A 21,686-nucleotide genomic window follows, 5' to 3' on the forward strand; every position below is an offset into this window, starting at 1 on the left:
CTACTTTGATATCACCAGGTGCTGTTTTGGACTGTTTCAAAGAGTTAAATTGCCTCAGCTAGGTCACCTTCATAGATGTCCGGACCTTCTAATTACAAAATTGTTTTCGACACACTGTGGTTGTGGTGGCAGAAAAAATCGGTCGTGGATACTCCTACTGCGCAATTCCACAAAGGGGTGCGTTTAGTGTGCAAGAATTTACCATTGCCCATAGCCGCAAGAAGCCCCGTACATAGTCCCGTCTATGAATTAGAATATAAATTATAGAAGGGAATGCTAAGTTATGACATGTTTGTAGTGGAAGCTCATTGTGCACATGGTTTCTGCAAGGTGTCTAGCATCCGCACAAACGAAGTTTAGATTTTAGTGCATGTCTATGGATTATTCAGCAGCACGATAACATGACTTTTAACTCGGTCCTCAATACGCAAAAAGAAACACATCAGAACAAAATATGTTGTTTGGTCGTTAGCTTTAGAGTCAAAATAATGCATTCGTCTGCTTTTTCTTACGAAGTAGAAAATAAGACCTGTCGCACATGGTGTGCCACAAAGGAGTATTCTCGGGCCACTTCTTTTTTATAGTTTATATGAACGATATAAAAGCTGCAAATTTCAAATGGCTTGCCTATGCATACGACAACGCCCATTTTTTCATTGGCACGTGTCCGGACACTCTGGTTAATTTGCAAACGTCGTGCTCCAAGATATTTTAAACTAGTGCAATAGAAACGGCTTTAGAACTAATGCAATGACAAGCGATAATCATTCGCGCAAAGCATCAGGCCCTAAATCTTGCGAACATGTATCTAAACAATGAGGAAATTACAATTTTAGGTGAGGTAAAAACACTAGGAGCTTACTTCTACAAAATTTACTTTGGAACAAACATATCCAGTTTCTTTGCTGTAAGGAAAACAAAATAACATGACTATTACACAGACACCGACATGCCTTCCCCATTATTGTGAAACGTACTGTATATAATTGACTGTCTATCTACATTAAATAATTGTCACCTAGTCTGGTCAATAACACCAAAACAAAACATCACTGAATATAATTATGTCATCAACGCTCAATTCGCGATGTAGCAAATACTTCCTCCAATTAACACACTTCTAGATTTTTTTCGAATAGAAAAGAATGCCGGTTGAATTCATTTACTGATTTCGCCTGACGGGTATGTACAGATCCGCATTGCAAAGGGGAAATGTTGGTAACATAAACTTGTTTAACCTGAACGATCACTCAATTCTATATTATATGATACATGTAGACCTTTGGTTAGAATGTTTTTGTCGTACAAATTATGGGAAGTAGTTGGTTGCACACCGCATTGCTGCTCCTTTAAACACACTGGCTACTAATGGACTAAACCTGGGTAATACGTCTAGTCGTTCCATTTTCATTCATTTCTTAACACAAGAAAACCGTGCATGACTCTTCCTTCTCTTGTTGTGTATATATCCACACTGACTGATTTTATGTGCTTATTTCTTTTTTTCTGTTTGCTTTTATTTTGTATATTATTATTTGTGTAATTTTGTCGACCTCTCAAATATATTGCTGTTGAACTTTCTTTCATATTTTTATTAGTTTTTGCTTATAAATCGAGCATTCCTCTTAGCGACTTAACCTATTTCCAAACTGTACACTTTTGTTACTGCATTACAATTTTTTCGCATGTGCAGTGCCTACATTTATGTCAAACTACTTTGTAGATATGCAGTGCTGCTCACTGCCGAGTTGTAACACAGGGGACCAGCCTTAGTCAATGTGTAGTTAAGCAGCTCTTCCCCGCCGCTCCCTTTTTGTTCTTAAGATAAATAAAGTTTTGATATCATTTTGATAAGTTTCGACCTAAATTCTGACAAGCTTACTACAACGTTATAATAGTGGTAAACGAGCAAAAAATGGTCACTGTAAAAAACGATAAACACCTATTCGTGCCAATTATGGCACTACTGCTACTACTAATAAAAAAAACTTACCAAAAACACAAATCTTATTCGCAAAGCTACGAACATCGCTAAGATCCGGACGCTAACGATGCCAGCTGCTAGAAAAACTAGTGTTGTGCTGACCACACGCCTGAATACATGGTAGCGCAGGTACAAACCTTCTTACTTATGCAAAGAATCACTGCAAATTTACTCACCAACATAAACGGCTGCCGCAGTTGTCGACGCCAGAAACAAGTTATTAGATTGGTTTGTAGCAATCCTATTAGGGATCCGCTGTTTTACAGCGTCAGTGCAGTTACACCGATTTACGCCGGCCGAGCTGTTGTAGGTGAACGATCGTAAGCGCTGGCACACGCGGTTGACTTATATGTCACGACCTTTAGGTATAGATTACAGGTGCTTTCTTCTTGGTGACTCACCCTGGTAGGTCATCTAAAAAATTGACAGTCACTCTAACATACGCCAAAGAGGGTGAAGGCGAAAGCCTGCGTGCTCGAGAGACATCCATTAATTTACTTGCATTCTTATTCCAGCGCATCGTTACTTGTTTTCTGCCACTAAAGGCCGGGGCTTCGAGTTTCCTAATTAAAGGTACCTTAATTAGCTATGCCTAAATCAACTCCAGCATAATTAACACGAAAGGTCGAGGGTTCGACTTCTACCAAAGGTAGTGGGTTCGAGTATATAATTATCTCTATATTAGTTGAGTTTTCCCTAATTAACTTCGCCGTAATTAACAATAAAGGTCGTAGGTATGACTACCATCAAAGGTGGTGTAGTTCGAGTGCCTTTTATTGCACGATTAGCGGCATCGATGTGGCAGAGATGTGGAAGAAGGTGGTGACGAACACGTGAACACTCTCACGAGCACTCCGATAAATTATGCCTTTCTTTTAAATGCTAGAGCATTACGTGGCCCACTACCCGAAAGTCCGGCGTTGTCGTCGGCGACGTGACCAAAAGATGGTACACAAGATGGTCAATGGCGCGAAGAGTAAAATACGTCAGAAAATGCCGGAATTGACATCAAATTTGTCAGGCCGGTTTCTGCAAACAAAGCAAATTAATGACTTCGAAAAGAAAATTAGGTAAATTTCAGTCTCGGTGGGAATCGAACCCGGGCCTCCAGGGAGCGGGACGAGACCTCTCCTCCGACGCAAGGGGTCTCCATGGCTATGGTTGACAATAGTTGGGCCTAGTGCGTGCGTCAGTGCTGCGGAATGGGCGTCCCAATTCCATTCCTATTGCATTGCGGTGAATCAGAACTTGTCGTAATTCTAGCCCTTTCAGTTACTCAGAATCAAAAACTTAGCCCATTCCCACTCCGGCAATGGCCGGGCAGTTCAATTCCATTCCTGTAATTGCTCAAAGTAGGAAAGGCATCTTGGCAGCTTTATCGAATTACCGATGACCGCACCATAAAGCTTATGTCGTCAGATGCATCAATAACTGCAAAAATACGCAAAAGACGTTACCAAGGTCGAGCGAGAGTAGCTTGGTTACATATATCATGCAGTACGACCACCCTACGAATTAACGTAGGGGCAGTTCTATCGCTACCGATAGTATCTACATGGTCACCATGTTTTAACGGCTTGTGATGTTTTAATATTGCTTAAGCCTAAATGTGTTAATGCTAAAATGATGACGCAGAGTATGTTTCCTTAAGTTTCCTTGCTAATTTTGAATTCTGCAAAAAAGGCCGCAAGCAGGGCAAGGTGCAAAAAGAAGCTATGTTTTTGTTTTGTTTGTCGACATTTGGCAAGAAATTATCATGAGCTAAAGGGACGCTTCGCCGTTTAGTTTCGAAAACCAGAAGTGTAAATGAAGGCTGCTTGAGCGGTTAGTTTTAAAACAAAAAAGTAAGTGAGGTAAAGAAATTGCCTTCTACCTAACTAGGTGTTCCCCTTCACAAACATGAGCTGCTCAAAAGAAGTGCTTGACAGCCGATTTCGTTTAGCTCGCATTATCAGGGATGCCGTTGAGAACACGCGTTCCACGTCTCCTCACGTCGCATTTCAAAGTAAAAACTGCTCTATCAAGGCGGCAATGCAAAGCAAACTGGCTAGTGTTCGATTTCCAATAGGTCAGGGGCTTAAGCGTGTCTGCGCAAGTTCCTTCTGTGAGAGAAAAAGAAATTTCCCCTGCAATAGGTCCGGGCATATTGTCTAGGTGGGCGTTTTTATTTTGCCTCATGTTTTCAACGTCCGTCTGCTTGGCCCTTCGTCAGTGTCGATGGTGTTGGCGCTGTCCTGCCCTAACAAAAGACGCCCGCTCCCCAGCACAGCAGAACGCGTGTGCTTAGCTGTTGCAGCTCAGTACCAAGAATCCTTAAACTATAGGTCTAGCTGACTCTCTAAAAGATAGTCACTCCACATGCTTGCGAATCGCTTTTCTAAGCGACGCCACGGGCCATTAGCCACTTCTTTGCAAAGAAGTGTGCCTTGGCTGAAGATTTGAGCAAGGGAACCTTCGATATTTCGCAACGCGGGAAGCAAAAGCCCGACCGTGTCGTGCCTTTTCTGCAGCAACTTCGTTGCTTCCTCTTCAGGGGAAAGAAGTTCAGTCAGTCAAGTCTGTCGCTAGCCTCAGTTCATATTTAGACAGTTTTGCCTTCTTGCACAGGCGCAGAGCTTCTGTCAGGCCTGGATGACTGGAAGAAGTGGTAACGGCCTTCCCATCATTCGCAGCTGCGAGTTCCCCCTCGTCGCGTTCCGACATTCCAAACGAAGACCGGCCACGTTCAACACTACTTCCGTGTCGGCGGTGCTCTTGCGTATAGATGCGACGATGGCGCCGCATTTTTGTACAACTCCCTCGGCATTTGGGTCCTCAAATAATGCGAAGAAGGCAATTATTGAATATTCCCACTGCATGCAAACTGAGCGCAAACGGCAAAGATGCAATGCAACAGATTTTCAGAAAGATAATGATGAAATATGTAATCATACGCTATTGCACTCGAGGACACACTGACACTCTTCAAGACTGCATTAGACATAATAAAGTGGGGACAGACACAGCCGTTTTCTCGAGCCCTGCGACAAATTCAGTGCACAATAATGCATAGGTTGCACCGTCCTGTTCTTTAGGAATAAATGTCGTGCACGTAGTGCCATGGCTACGGCACTATGCCTGGTATTATCTTAATGAAATGGGCTTCGTACTTTGAATACAGCATAGCAGCAGCGCACTGCTGCCCCTCTGACTGGTCTTATAGGCCAGGCAACTGTGTTTACGGGCAGAGCAAATTATTCTAGGAGGAGTGACGCACGCCGGATTTCATTATCCCTGGCGGAGGGGGGGGGGGGGGGGTGTACTAAGAGAAAAAGAGATGAAGATCGCGAAATGAGAAATATAGCGAGAAGCACACAATACAATAAGATAAAAATGGCTTGAACAAGGAATCAGCCAAACACAAATCTGTTAAAATGTAACTTCGGGACACCGTGGGCGTTCCTTACATGTTGTGTCAGTTTTGTTTTTGTTTTCTTTAGAGGCATTTGAGAACGTTTGATTGACGTGAGCAGACCTCGAAGTCGCGTAAGCTTGTTGTCTGGCCTGCGGCAGAAAAATGATCCGCATCCACTTTTTGATGGGAAGCAGAGTTCGCGACCTCGGCCGTGGCAGCAAATGCAGTACGAATCCTCAAGTTGAAAAAGAACGCTTGAAAATCTGGCCAAACATGAGCTTGAGGTAGTTGCTTAATAAAGCGTCAAAGCACCGAAACTGTAATAAACACAGTTGTGTGCCCTTACTTTTCAAAACTGCAGTTATTATAGTCATACATTCGTTGTCCATGCATTCATGACAAATACAAATACAATACAATACAATACAAATACAAATACAATACATGACAAATAGATTGGGCCAAACAAAGCTTGGCCCAAGCTATTGTTGATTAAATAGTAATAAATGAACGACCCTTCAATGAACATAAGATGAAACCACTATGTTATTTAATCGCGCATACCTGCCGAATGGCGTCTTTTACGGCAAGCTGCAGGGTATGGGTGGAGCAGCCAAATCAAAATCGCTCCAACTGATGGAACTCGCTTAAAAGCTCCTTGGTTAAGCATTCGGGGCAGTCATCGAAATTCTCAACATCATTGTCCTCTTCAGTATCCCACCCGGTAAATGCAAATGCCTTTATCATTCATGACGGGTTATCTGTCACCACGCGAAGGACCTGGAAAATAAAATAAACACACTTAACTGATGCGAAATTGCGTGAAAATACATATTTCAGTTTGTAAGCGATATTCCAGTGTTGCAACGCTGCTTCATACTCAGAGCGTATTAGAGCAGCTGTGTGGCTCGCCGACAAGCGAGTGAAACTGAGGAGGTACAGCCATGTGCAATATGACCTGCAACACCGGTGCCGTTGGTCGAAGGGGCTCCGAGACTGTACGGCTGCGCAGCCACAGGGTAAGCTCCAAACCTAAACACAGTTTCAATTAGTGGTAGTTAGTAAACCGCTATTTCGCATGTCAAAGCCACCACGCAGCCCTGGAGCCCCATCGACCACTGTACGTGCGAGCCGTGAAGTCGCTGTCCACTATTGTTGCTTCGACAGCCAGGACGCCCTCCGTAGACCGCGACCTCCAAACGTCTAGTGCGATACGGACGTACTCCGCTCGCGCCAAGGACGATGATATTTTGGTCTCAGGACTGATAGATACCCGGGCAGGAACTTCTCTCTGAGGTCATCCAGCGATGACAACTTGTAGCCCGGGACGGCGACCTGAATCTAAAAGAATGCAATGCGGTTGTTTTGAGGAAAGGTGCCTTATAATATTGTCAAACTTATTGCTTCAAATTGTTTGAATCCCTCCCTCTGGACAACACGAAAGGGCTCCTTGTCAGTGAAAATCATGTTGATTATGGCGTCGTCAAGAGCAGCCTTTCGATGAACAGGCACAGAGCTGCACCTACGGTGAAGGCCGACGTTATCTTCGGCTAGCTTGCGAGACCTTTCCCTTTTTGAGTTTACTCAAGTTCGTGCTTTATTTTTAAGTGCCGAATCAAATAAGATGAAACTCCGTCTTCAGCATGTAAAGTTTTGGAGCGTAGCTTGCAACGTGCAACTTTCTTGTTTTCTTCGCGAGAAATTTCAAAAAAAAAAAAAAGAAGCTTCCAATGTGCCATATCGGCGGACTTACTACGTGCATGATCCGCTGGGCGCAGAAGCCAGCGTGGCAGTGCGTTATGGAAGCGCTTTTTATTTGCAATAAAAACGCTGCAAAGGAAAGTGGGGGTGGCAGCACAGAAATGTGAGGCGCATGCTTCGAAGCATTGTCTAGCATTCACCCTATATAAGCGAGCTGCTAAATAAACCGTTGGGCTTCTCTAGCCACCAACAGTTGCCAGCATGGTGGCGGTGTGCCGCTGACACCCGTCCCCCCTCTCCACCCCTTTGCGCCACCTTCGAACACAGCTTTCTAGAACAGAGCAAACGTGCGTTTTCTTCGGCGCGAACCTTCGCGTCGGGGCTCGGGAAAGCGCCGGCGCAGGATAACCCGCGTAACTGCGGCCGCGACGAACCGCAGTTGTGTGGGCTCTCCTGCTTCGGCAGACTTCCCAAACCAATGCTTTCCAGAGTTTATTCTTTCTCTCTATGTGTATATGGAGGGAGAGGGCGCTCAGTTCATTGTGTACGACTGTGTGCTGCGCTGATTTGCAGGCCTTCATAGACATAGTTTCTGGCAAAGGCGTACGTGTGTTTAGACAAGGGGGACTGAATTGCGAAAGAGTAGGGGGGGGGGGGGGTGAATACGGGGTGAGACGGCGCGCAACCTCGAATGCGATAGCTTCCATTTAACACAAGCATCACGCCAGCGTCAATACGCATCACAACTTAGAGAAGCGCTTTTTTGAAATATGCGGCGGAGCCGCCGACGACGACAGAAGCAAAAGCGAAGACGTGAAGGGTGCGGAGACAGTAGGCGGCCGGGAAGAAGGCGCCTGGCAGGTAAAAAAAAAAAGAAAATGACAAGGCGTAAAGGGGGGGGGGGGGGGTGAGTTTGCCGCAACTGTAATTCCGCACGATGGATACCAATGGCATAGAGCCTACGTTACGCAAAGAATCGAGAAAAACTTCGGAGCAACTCAGTCTATAATTATACAATTGTAGTAGGCGCATTGCTTAAAAATGTACTGTGCTTGTAATCAGCCAAGCCATTTAAAAAATACGTCTTTACTATTAAATTCGAGACACTTACTTAATAATGTTTGAACGCGGGATATACTTGGTTCTTCGGCGTATTTTGACAAAAAACACCGGGTAGACAAGAAAAGCGTTCTATTTTCGCAAAAAGACCTAATTTCATTGCTCCTTCATTCTGGGAAAAATATGCTTAATTACATTTGCGTTCCATTCCTCCAAGCATTGTCGCCATTCTGTTCCGGGGTCGCGAAAATAAGCCCGGAGTGTTGATTCCGCAACACAGGCATGCGTCATTGCACAGGTAACGTCACTGCTCTCCGCGTGTCACTTGCCCGCGTGTCACTTGCCCTTAGGCCAAATCATGAGTTTATAAAAATGAGGCGTTCCTGGTGCGCGCGTGATTGGACGCGTCATGTCCGAGCCTCCCGCGCATCACTTCCTCTTCGGATTTCAAAGGTGCTGTGTATAACGCGATGCACTCCGAAGCGTCTACTTCAGCTGCATCTGTTAAACATGGTCGCCCATGAAAGCACTCCTCAGAAGACGAAACAAGAGAACACGAATGAAGACATAGTCAGGATAGACCTACCATAAGGTACAAAATAAAAGTCATCATTCTGCAACAAAATGGCTTGAATGTTTCCTCCCTGTAGCCAACGCATACGCAAGCACACACACACACCGATTCAGCAGAAAGAACTTGAATGCATGTCGAAAATAACAAGCGAAAACTCTTCAGCTAAGCGGTTATGAAGCTTGCGCATTCTCACATGTACGCAGTCTTAAGTGTCTCTGCTGAATTTCTTTTTAGCATGTTTAGCGGCATTGTTGTGACAGTGATGTGGAAGAAGACAACGACCAACGCGCCGAGCAGTGGCACAATTATGTATATACGACCGATTCTAGAATTTGGCTGGGTTTTATTCTCTGGAAGTGCAAAATATAAATTAAGGCCCCTTATTCTGTTAGAAAGAGAAGCTCTTCGACTATGTTTAGGTATCCCTAAATTCGTTGCTAATAATGTATTACACCAGGAAGCGCGCCTACCTACTCTTCACACGCGATTCCGCATGCTTACGGTTCAAACCTACTTAAGAGCTTATGAATCTTCGCTACGACGGGGAGAATATGTATTTATTAGTGAACCAAGTCCATTTTTTGAGAACACGTGGTCACGGTTGCATACCCTACAAGTTGTATTTGTGCAAGCACAATTAACACCTTTAAATGTTAGCCGTAGAGAAATAATTCCGCTTCATAGCTCTACAGGATTTCTACAAAATTTCTGCCTGCAACAAATTTGACTGACCGTTTACAAGAATATTTGGCCCGTTTCAAAATAAATGTAATAGCGACTGATGCTTCTTCGTGTGAAGAGAAGGCAGGCGTGGATATCTACTCACCATCCCTCGATTGGTCTTTTTCACTTCGCCTACCAGATTACACATCAATTTTTCATGCCGAACTTCTGGCAATAGTTCTTGCCTTGAGGAAATTATCCGTTGATACTACAAGAGTTATTATCGTCACAGATTATCTATCTGTATGCAGTGCACTTACTGCGTCTACAAGATCGACAACATTGAACACGTTTTATTCATTAGCTCCGCCTCATTTAGGTTTAGTTCATATGGTATGGGTCCCAGGCCACCGAGACATTCAAATTAATGAAATAGCCGATTCATTGGCCCGAGCTTCTTTAACAGGCCCTGTGCTATCTGTGCTGCCGGCAACGGCGCACGTCACTGCAGCCAGATAGACAATTTTCCTTGAGCGAAGACAAAAAAGCCCTGTCATTAGCAACATGTACAGATTTTTCGCACCTAAATTATTCTTGGAACTGGAATGGGGTGTCCTAACCGGAAATTCGAAGTTTCTTTTACTAGGCTGCGCTGCCGTATTCCAACACTTAATTTTTACTTGCACAGTTGTGGTCTGGCGGTATACCCTCTATGCTACCTCTGCAATGAACCGGAATCAATAGATCATTTTTATTATCTTGTCGTCGATTTTCTGTTCATCGAAAACTATGTCTAGAAATCCCACTTCAAAATTTAGGATTGCCTTTAAACAGCCCCACTATTCTCTCCCTTGGAGCAACAGTATTGAGATACAGCCACAGGAACGTATGCCTAGCCATTTATAATTTTCTATGTGGCACAAGAAGAATGCCTTGTTAATAGTTCTTAGTTTCCACAATTGATTTACTTCTACTTCAGTCTACGAAATTAAAAAAAAAAGCACAAATACACAGTTTAAATCCTTCTAGTATTGTTATTCAAAATTTAGCTTACCCAAGTTTAACTATATGTTTTTTTAATTATTATTCTTTTTTTAGTATTACTATCAACGCAATGTTTACTATAGTATTGATCACCAGTTTTATTCATGTATTCACAGTTTATTTTTCATCTTGGATTATATATTTATTTTACATTTTGTGTTAGTTATTTATTAACCAAATTCTTTTATTCATTCAATCATATTACCACCCGATTCGTGGCCTGTCCCCCATAGTGGGTTTGTGCCATTTATTGAGGACTCATCATCATCATCATCATCATCATCATCATAAACAAGCGCTCCGATTCTATGTTCCTCACGACGCGACCTCAAAGTATAGAGATGCAAGTCTTTCGCTTTAAAAGGTGCAGTGCCGTTTACTTTGGCATGCACGGCTATAGGCACCCACTTTAATGCTGATAGAGCTGAGAAGTTCGCTGAAAGTCGATGTTTAATGTAAGGAAAATTGTGGCTGTTTAGGCCTTCAACAGACTAGCGTGCTTTAATGTGCGTTAAGATACAGTGTAGTGCTGTAGTTCCTGAAAATATTGTATCTTTCTATAATGACCATCAACGCTGGTCCGTTGACCTATATTCACCAGTCGGCCTTCCTACACCGAATGAAATGCCACCGCTCACTGTGGGCTCATGTCCTTCACTTCGCGCAACACTGAGAGATAGACAGTGAGTTAATAAGGATGCTAAGGAGAGATGAGGGGTTATATGGGTCTCAGCAGGGTTGATAATGATTCAACGCGGATGGATAAGGAGCTATACAGCGATAGGAGTCGGAGCAATTCTGATAAAATTGATAAGGACCGATCGGGGTAGATAAGGGTCGGATCAACAGCGATAAGGTTACGTAAGGAACGATAAGACTTGATAAGGGTCATATCATTTACGATAAGGTTGAGAAGTATCGATGAGTGTTGATAACGGGCAGATTATGTCCGACAAGATTGATAAGAACAGAGGAGGGTTGATAATATTCTGATCGATTGCAATAAGGTTAATAACGAACAATAAATCTTGTTAGTGGTTTATACTGCATGGATCAAGTTTGATAAGATTGATAATAACACCAGGCTAAGTGGAGATGAGTAAGTGGCGCAATGCTACACATACTTAGATATCATCTGTGGAGTTTCTGCCGTAATTTTTTCAATCGCTTTTTATTCTAAGTTTTTTCACGCGAGATGAAAGAACAAAACTTTTAAACCTCTGAAATGATTCAAGCTGGTTGCTGTCAGCCAATTTTCTGCCATATTTCTTGCTATTAGCCCCAGCCTGCTATATCATTACTCTGTCAATGCTTTGAAAAGTTATTTTGCAAAGCCTTAATATCTATGGGCGCGATTCCTCATACCGACATTGCGTATAGGGATAAGGTGACATTTCTGTTCACGAATTGACTCGAGACCTCACTGTGCTGACACATTGAATGCGCAAACGCGAGTAGAATCGCAGACGATCGATATGCTTAGATTGTGCATTCTGAGAAAGCATAGAATATCGGGTTCAAATGCAGTATTGCATGAATAATCTTGCAGTCAAGCGCTTTCATAGGAAGCCTGCGAATATCCTTCTGTGTGCATAGCTTCGATCGAGTGGACAAAAGCTGTCAAGGTAACTTATGTCACTTCCTTCATCTAAAGCACGAAAGGTAAAGCTTCTGTGATACCGGCTTTAGTTATACGGCGGTTAGCACAAAAATTCCGCCTATTGCAGACTGAATCACTGAGAGTTCGTAGTGTCCAACTGTTATCGAACGAATAGGCCATGTAGCGCAAAACCGAAACCAACTTCAATACTAGGCATTTATGTGCGCTTTCCAATTACTTGCGCTATTCTTTTGTAACGCGAGCTCTCTATGTGGTATGCAATGGAATGGTGCTGTTACACAACCTAGAGCGTAAACAAATTACACAAGCAGAGAGAACAGGCGAGAGCCAACACTGCCTTTTAATTTGCTATAGGCATGCAATGTCAATCCCATGCTGATTTGAGGCGCGAGCATAATGTGGCCACTTACATCTTTCAGTCTGCCCATCCGAAATTCCTAAAAATTTTCCCTCTTCCACACAAGAAGCATTTGCAGGAGTTTGCGAATAAGGCGCAAGAATTTCCTTAGGCTTTTTGAAATCTCACGGTGCGGCGTTGCTACAACCCAATAGACAAGTAAACATGGCGGCGTTAATCTGGCGTGGTTTCCGGGCTCAAGTCGCTGAGCATCAGAAGCTTTAGGTTCTTTTTTCACGTTGTGATGCATGTATTACGCTGTGCGCACTAATATATTTCATGTCAGGAACATGGCAGCATTGTTTTTGCTTGAAAGTGTTTTTCTCACAGGGCAAAGCTAGGTAACTTCATATATTGCGTTTGAGCAAAACTCCTCATTTAGGCGTAGTTCGCTGAAAAAGAGGACTTCCTACGCTTTTACTGAACAAAGGCCACACATAGGCCTCAGTTTTGGCAGCAATCGGAGGACAACTGAACAATTTTAATTTGGATGTTCTTGAACGGCCATGATTACGTTCCGCCGCAAGACTAGTTGCCGGACTGGTTTTCGAGTTCTTTGGTCATAGTCCCCGCACACTTTTTATTCTTTAGAGGAGGCCTTGCTTATAGACGCGACATTACTAAATTGCGCATTGCTCCTGCTTGCATGTTTATCACAGTGATTTCTGCCAGCGCACCTTCGTGAACTGGTGGCCAGCAAATAAGAAAGGGGAAAGGCAGTCTACTCAACGTAGTACACAGAACTTGAGGGTGAGAACAACCTATAAAAGTACCTGACTCAGCGATGATATAGGTTGTTTATATCAAGAATACAAAGCCTCCTTGCGATAGCACTTATACGGACTTACCACTATTGGCCTCACCGTCAGCGCCGACGTGCTCTAACGCTTTGAACGCGCGCGCACTTCCAACGCGTTGGAAGGTCTCTAGTGCCGCAAGAAAAGTACACCAAGCTTTGCTGTAAAAAAAAAAAGCCAGCCCAAAGACATCCACCTCGTTGCCACGACAGCTTATTACTTCGCACTGAAACCATGAGTACTGTGCGTACAAATATCACAGTACATGCTCAGTATTTGTATGCATTCCACAACATGGAACATGGCGTAGTCCAAACCGGACAGACAGTACGCTTCGAGACCTAAACGCTGAGTTTTTTTCCTTAGTAATACATCTTGTTGGTGCGTTTCCTGCTATGCCGTTGGTAACGCTCCTCATGACGGCGACATTGCGCAACGCCTAATAGTTGCAAGGACGCTGCCAGTGCAACAGTAGTCTTGTGTGCTAACTTGTGCCAACATCAACCCCCTCCGCTACCACCAACAATTCCTTTACCTTCATTTGAGGAACCTCAGCACAACGTTAAGAGGAAGCTTTAGCTCTAGTGCTCCTCTCTAAATACATGTAAAAGGAGAATTCGTTTTTCTCGGCAACCACTGCACCAAATTTGACGAAGTTTGTTGCATTTAAAAGACAAACTTAAAATCTAGTGACTGTTGGTTTCGAATTTTTGAGTTAGGTCGTCAATTTTTTATTAAAAATTGGCAAAAATCGAACATTTTCAGAAAACAAAATTATCATGTTTACAACTCTGTAACTCAACCACTAAACATGATAATACGATTCCGTGAATTGCATCTAATAGTACATCTAAAGCGGACAAAATTGATATGTTACACATGGATATAAAAAAATTTAATCATAGGGAAATACAACTCTTGCAAAACCGTTGTAACCAACGTAACAAGTTCAGGTAATATGTAAAATGACATATTGAATTTGTCCGCTTTGAATGATATAATGGATGCCGTTTACAGAACCGCGATATCAGTTCTTGATGCAGAGCTATGAATTTGTAAACTTCGTGCTTCTATTTTTTTCAAATGGTCAAATATTTGAAAATTGTTTTAAGAAATATTAAGCCCTAAATCGAAATTCCGCTCCCAACAGTCACTGGAATTTAACTTCCTCTTTCATATACAACAAATTTCATCAAAATCGGTCCAGGGGTTATCTAATAAAAACGTTTTTGCGTTTTACGTGTATTTGAATAGGCCGAGTCGGAGTTGGGCCCGAGCTAAAGCTTCCTCTTAAACCTTGCTCGTATTCGATGTATCGACGTTCCGGCAAAATCGCCCTATTTTTGTACAATTATAGTTTTAGTTCGAAAGATATTTTAGTACATTGCTTTCCTCGGTATATCTCACGCAGTTTGCCCACAGAAGGCAGTTGGCTGGGAGGAGGATGTTGTAGAGCTTCGTCTATTGTCAGCGAATAAACCTCGACGTTGTAGTACAGGTCTTCCATTATTAACCTCAAGTGGTGTGCCTTTGATATTTGATTAATCGGTTGTAAAACACAGTTGACACTTTTGCTTGAATAAAAAGCACACTTTACTCATGAATATAGGAGAAAACAATTAGGCCGTCATGGCGCTACTCAAAGTTACCCAGTATACTGTTACGTCTCTAATCTGCTGCGTGTGGTACTGAATGTGATGGCCACTAAGCAGGTCATACTAGGCTGCTTGCAATCCTTGCGGCGCCATGAAACTGGAATATTCTCTCGGTGACACAAGATTGCGTGACGTGGGTTATAGAATAAAGCTGGCTTCGCACACAGTCGGATCATGCAGAGTGAAAGTACCTTTAAAATTCTATCTGGTCGTGCAGCTAACTATAGCAGAATATATTTCAAGTCCAATGCTATGCCACGCCTCCAAAATATCTGTTCAGAACCGCATCAGCTATAAATAAATACGAACGCTGAAACTATTACTTTACTAATTTTGCGTATTAGTGCTCATCTCTACACTTGATACCTAGAAGTTTTCGTTGAATAACTACGTGGATGTTGAAAGCACAGTAAATAGGCGATGGTTCATCTAGTTAGAAAACACGTCTGAATAGGCAGTGAGAGGGATGGAGGAAACATGCCGGGAGACTACTGGCGGGGCATTTCTTTGTATTTCGCGGGCTTTCTTGTAGGCTTCAAAGAACTTTTACGTAGCAGGCACTGCGCAACAGAAATCTGCATCAGAAATGTTCAATGAGTATCTACAATTTTCTTATTGACACTTTTGTAATGAATACAGCATCAGAGAAGATGAATAATAATATCAGAATATGTAACCTGGGGAAATACAAAACCTAATCTGACTTACTTCAAGCAACCCCAACAAACGCAACCGTGGTTGTGTCGAGTTACGTGGTCCTTGCCAATTTTTTTAATTTTGGCACACTTTATGGGAGGCACGTGCTATATTCAGACACGCGGGATGCGCGCACTTCGCTTCGCCGCCGCTAGGTGGCGCAGCGTGTCCAGGCGGATGCTCGAGAGAGGATCCTGGCTGCAGATACACCTCGTGCATGACGCGTTTCGGTGGTGGTAGTACATTTTGCCGGTACATTTTTTTCTAAGGAAATTGCACCAACATCGACATTCATCGCTACATCAGGTCGGTTGTACTTTTGTTTCTTTCGCAGCTGAACCTAATTTTAATTGAATGCTGAAAATGGCGACACCACGGCCATATTCATCTGATGCTGGCTTCGTAGTGTGATTGGTAAAGGTGAGAATAATTTTATCCAGATTGCGCAATATTTGTAATTTGTCAGGTAAGATTTTACCGCAGAAGGAAAGCTTAACGTTGTGCTTGCAAAATATACATATCTTGTACTTTTGTCCATTAAATCACTACCAAACAATAAAAATGCATCTTCAGCCATGCTTCACTGCCTCTAGACGTCTCATAAAGGGAGTGGCCATTTTGTGACCGGAGCGCCGTTTATCGTCTGGTCCGGTGCCGGTATGTGGGATTGGACTGGGGGGTCTACAGCGAACGCATTGATGACAATGATTAGCAAGTACTCGCGTTTTCTTGAGAGGCCTCATCAACTTTTTACGATTGGGAAACTTAACGTCTCGTTACCAATCTTCGATATTCTTTATAGAAACAATATCGCACTGAGACGGTCCTAGAGGCATTGCCACAGCTTTGTCCGCGATCGGAATAGGAGGCGAGTCAAGTCAGAAAACTGTAGATAGGTAACACACACGCGACGAGTTTAATATTGCATGTCTAGTCTTGAATTCTAATAAGATGTCGTTCAAGCGACTGCAATCAGTGAGTCCTCCGTTTGCCACGTGGGGTTCCCCCCTAGCTGGTACGTACCAATTCATGCAACTAGCGAAACTCCGAGGAAACACTTTTTGGTATCTTTCCTGCACCTAAAATTTTCGCCGTACCTTGCACCCGGGCGTTAAGCTTTACAAAAAATTCATCGGCAAATAAACTCGACTGGAAGGGCAATTTGCATGGAATCCTCGATAAAACAATCAGGTGACCGTGGACGCGAATGCGTCACTTTCAACAACACGAATGCGATTTGTTGAAAGAATATGCACAGTTTCAGGATTCGAGTGGCGCCTTAGGAAAGGCACTTCATTGACTCCAGAGAGCTAAAAAACTAACTGCCCTCTGAGAGAAAAGTTTATTTTCCGAATTAATGCAGCGTTTGATTCGCGGCATCGGCCACTTAGATATAATATAACCTTTAGAGGAAAAGCTCCTCATAGCACTCATGCATTGAAAGAAGCAACTGCATGAATGCCGCCACGTGGCCACTCTGCGTAGCGGCAGGAGTCGGTGACGAGTTAGGATTCATGTGATACCGTTATCAACGCAATCCTGAGTCTCCTGGAGTACGCTGGTACCATCTAGTTCAGTCGCTGGGAAACTCATTCTCTTGAGCAACGTATATTTTAAGTATAAATTTATAAATAGCCATGCGATGTTTCTCAAAAATATGCAGAATGAACTTGAAACCTCACCCGCACATACGTGCTACGCAGGCACGTATTTAAGGAGGGGGGGGGGAGGGGGGCGTCGGTGTCATCACTCCTCACACACATTCCTAAAGTGCCGCCAAATAAAGTTTGAGACTTCACAGCTATTCGGCGGTCAACATTCTGCTGCCTCTTTCACTCCTTTTAGATGGCGGTAGTTATTGGCATCTCCTGGGCTGTGAAGGCCAGTTTTCTCGTAGATTTGGTGTCCGCGCGAATAACTCGAGACGCATTCAGTTGTCACCATCTATTGCAACGGTCACGCACCTCGCTGTTCCTTCGTTAGTTCAACGTTCTTTGTTTATACTCATTCAGGGACCAAGAAAAGGATTCAGTTCGTAGTAAGCTTATATGTATGCTCTTGGAACGAGCTGCGGCGAGCTGCGTTTAAGTTTTCCTTTTGCTTCATTATATTTTCGAATGACGGCATGCCACGACGCTGGCAGTTCCTCAGAACCATATACCCGCGACATGGGCTGGAAAGGTGGGAAATAGGGTCGTGCCAAACAGCGTCTGTCTTCAAACGCTGCAATAACCGTTAAACCCATAAGCAATATGAATGTCACCCGTTACGTCATGTGGTTTTTCCCTAACTGTACAGCACTTTTCGTGCAAAATTGGCATCTGGAAACACGAGTCGCAAGCAGTTCAGAAATTAAGCGATCTGTATACGAAGGTAGAGAGCCGAAGCAACAGCCAAACAGGAAGGAAAAGCAAAAATTAACAAATTTAACCGTTGTTTCTGAAAATATCTATGAATCAACATATTTTTATTTAAAAATGAAGTAGAGAAAACGCCGCCGGAAGTGGAGAATAGTTCCATGTGTATTGAATGACGCTTATACAGTTATCACTCGAGCCGCCTGACGTAGCCACTTCTCTGCTACGCTTATGTGGCTTTTTTTTGACCTCCTGGCGGTGGGTGCAGTACGTCTAGAAACGGCGGCCACGCATCGTTTCGCACCTTCCCAAATAACAATACGTGGAGGTTTTGCCACTTTCTAGAGCATTAAACGAGGAATTCAAAAGAAGTGTGATGGTACCGGAAATATACATTTCTCTATAATGTTCAAGACCTAATTCAAAAAACGCTACTAGAAATCATTACTTTGGATTCGCTTCTTTAGTTGTTCTTGGCAGTGTTTTTCCTCCGCTTCTTTCCTGCGTCAGTCCATTTAATCTGGTTCCTTGTTTGACATACCAAGACGAGGTGTATATCACAGACCTATACTTGTGCGATACGCTTCATTTCATTTATTTTTTACCGGGTTTACGCGTCTTTTCGGCAAGCGGTAGGCATTTTTCACGTTTGTACTAAAAAAGATGCCCCCCCGCCTCATTTTCATATAAAAGTTACCTAGGCTTCCCCCCCCCTCCTCCCACTGCCCGAAAAGAATCCTAGGCACGTGCCAGGTGCTATGTGTAAATGCTTTTCTTTTGCATAATTATTTTTAACATTTTTATAGTTAACAATATTTAGACGCAGCAACATGCGGCGCCTTTGTGGTTGCCACTTTTTTTCTCACAGCTTTTCCTCAAGAGTGAGTATGCTAACCCTATAGTCAGCCCGATAGCTTGCCGGCGAGATTCGCAAGAATGGGAGAGTCAGTGTGAAGTAGGGGAGGCCGGTACATGGTAGGCATAGCGCTCTTAAGAGAACAAAACAGAGCAGACCTTTATTTTCTTTGTCGGCACGTACTGTATGAGTTATAAGAGCCTGGCGTACTTCCAGGATAACGCTTACTGCCAGGCATGATAACTTTAGAACACTATTGAACAGAATAAGTTCAATGTGCGTGCGTGAAAAAATAGTTGGCTTCGCCTATTCGGAGTAGTTGAGCGATTCTAATAGGCACCTTTCGTTCATACCCAGTTTGATTATGGGTTCAGACTTGGAAACAATATCTTTTTCAAATGCACGCAACGAAGCTGACGGCGCCAAGTTATTTTTCTTTGTGCTGACGATGCCAACTCCGCGCTTTTCTGCAACCGCAGCAGCGGAGTCCACAGAGTCGCCGCGGCTGAAGCGGCGCTTCACATTAGCTTCGAAAGTAATTTTCGCAGCCGAATACGGCACAATGGAAGCCCGTTGGCCTTGAGCAATCTGGCATCGCACAAATGAAAGACGGAACACATTAGCATCTCACTAATTCGCAATAACGCCGCTACCGTTCCAAGTTGCCCCTGGAAGAACGGCGATCCGCACAAAGAAGTGCGAGGAGGAGAGCGCCGCGGTGCGGCGGTGGTTCTAGGTGGCGTTTCTGCTCACCGTTAAAACAGTCTATAGGTTAACGCCGAAAAATGAAACGCCTTCCTTCTCTGTTGCTACTAACGCTCGCACATAATGTGGCACGCAACTGTCGCAGCATCCATGACTCTCTGATTCATGCATGGCCTCCGCAAGAGTATGTTGCATTTAGTGGCACATATTTGTAACTCGCCAATGCAGCATGCGTCACGGCGTTCAGCTGCGGAGCTTGTTTTCGAGCGACTGATGCCCGGCCATGGCCACCACTTTCCACGCGTGGCGGATTACACAGACCCCCGTATATCATGGTTGGGGTGCACTTTCGGGAAAACATACGTGAACAAGATATTCTTTTTAACTGAACCACTTTGCCAAAAAAAAAACAGCCTCACCTCCCACAGTTCACGACGTGCTTTCACGTTTTAAACACCGATAGTTCATTTTTCGGGTGCTTTTCTTATATCATCACAAGTATCTATATTAGCGCAATCTCATGACACTAATCTTTGATTTTCTGCATCAAATGCAAGACAAGGTGCTTCGTTCTTGCTGTTGCCGCTGTCGCTTGCTAATTTAGTATTGTTCTAGTGTATCGTTAGCCGCCAATGTTAATTGCGCTATTCAACTAAACATGCTAGGAAATTGGTCAGCAAAAAAAGCTAAAGCAATATACGTTATTCTTGGCGTCAATGCCTCATCCCGCTTTTAAATATTTCTCTCTCCTATTCCCTAAATTTGCTTTCATATTTATGAAAGGATGCCAGTTAGATTGTAATTGTATCACAGGAGGTTTTTGAGCCGTGTTTGTGGGACAAAAGCTAGACTATAGGCTCCGAGCCATTTATTATTAGTATTTTTTTCATCATTTCTTCGGCTTACGAACATGTCTCGTGCTCGGTCGTCAAGACAACGGCCTTGCTTGCGAGCTGTCTTTCGTAACAGCGGTGCCGACATTGCTGACACAAGACCGGGCATTGACATTAGCCCAAATCTGGCAAAGTGAATGAGCACGAAGAAAACAGACGACCACTTGGAAAGAAGAAGAAAAAAAAGAAACGCGGCAGCTGGCCCGAGCCTTTTGATGGGCAACAAGCTACAACGGTAAAGTTTGCCACTCTTACTTCAGCACACGGGATCGCGCGCCTGAACTCCCAGTGCTTAGATTGCGCAGTTCCATTCGTCAGCACTGTGCTATAAACATAAAGGAGCGGTGCAATTACGAGTATAATTTGATTACCATGTCAAATCAAAGTGCGGCAGACGGGCTTTGCCCTTTTGTAGTACGACTGCGTGCACACGCAATAAACACTGCTTTCATATTTGATATTATTGTGGAAGAACAAAAGGGGAACATTCAATATTTGGTCGTCTATTTTAATAACTGACTGTAACCCAATAATCTGTGAAATTCTATTGTTGTAAGTTTATGCGTAAACTCATGTACAATGTGTGAGTATATGTAACGCTTTGGGTGTTTCGCTCACTGCCAAAGAACTGCCTCTAAATGATGTCTAATACCCTTGTATCTTGCGGGTACAGGGGTCCATGTCTGGCGCTGCGCGCCTTTCGCTCCTGCCCCTTTGTTCACATTGTATTCAAGATGAAAATAAACATATATTCAAACATTAATTCATATCAAACTGCGAAATGTGTTGCACACGAAGCACGTAACAGCTCGGCAGTGTGCACGTCATAAGAATTTGCCATGTGGCGAATGGCCTTCTTTTGTAAATAAATGAGTTGGTTAAGATTGCTTTTTGATTTGTTTCCCCATACGAGGCTACAATAATTTATATGAAGGGCGAACAGAATTATAAAATAATAATTTATCTTGGGTGGAAGTGCCTGCCGAAAACCACATAGTATGGCGCAGACATTTGCCACATATTTCGCCACACGAATCACGTGTGTGTTCCACTTCATGTGCTGATTAAAAATCACACCAAATGTCTTGACTTCCTGCACAAGTTCTACCTCTTCTGATGTGAAGTGTACATGGAGGTTTCGATTTACTAGGTTTTGCACATGTGTAAAGTGCTTTAGACTCGCCGTGGTTGCTCAGTGGCTATTGTGTTAGGCTGCTGAGCACGAGGTCGCGGGATCGAATCCCGGCCACGGCGGCCGCATTCCAATGGGGGCGAAATGCGAAAACACCC

Source organism: Dermacentor andersoni, chromosome 8 (genome assembly GCF_023375885.2).
Source record: "Dermacentor andersoni chromosome 8, qqDerAnde1_hic_scaffold, whole genome shotgun sequence".
Lineage (NCBI taxonomy): Eukaryota > Metazoa > Arthropoda > Arachnida > Ixodida > Ixodidae > Dermacentor > Dermacentor andersoni.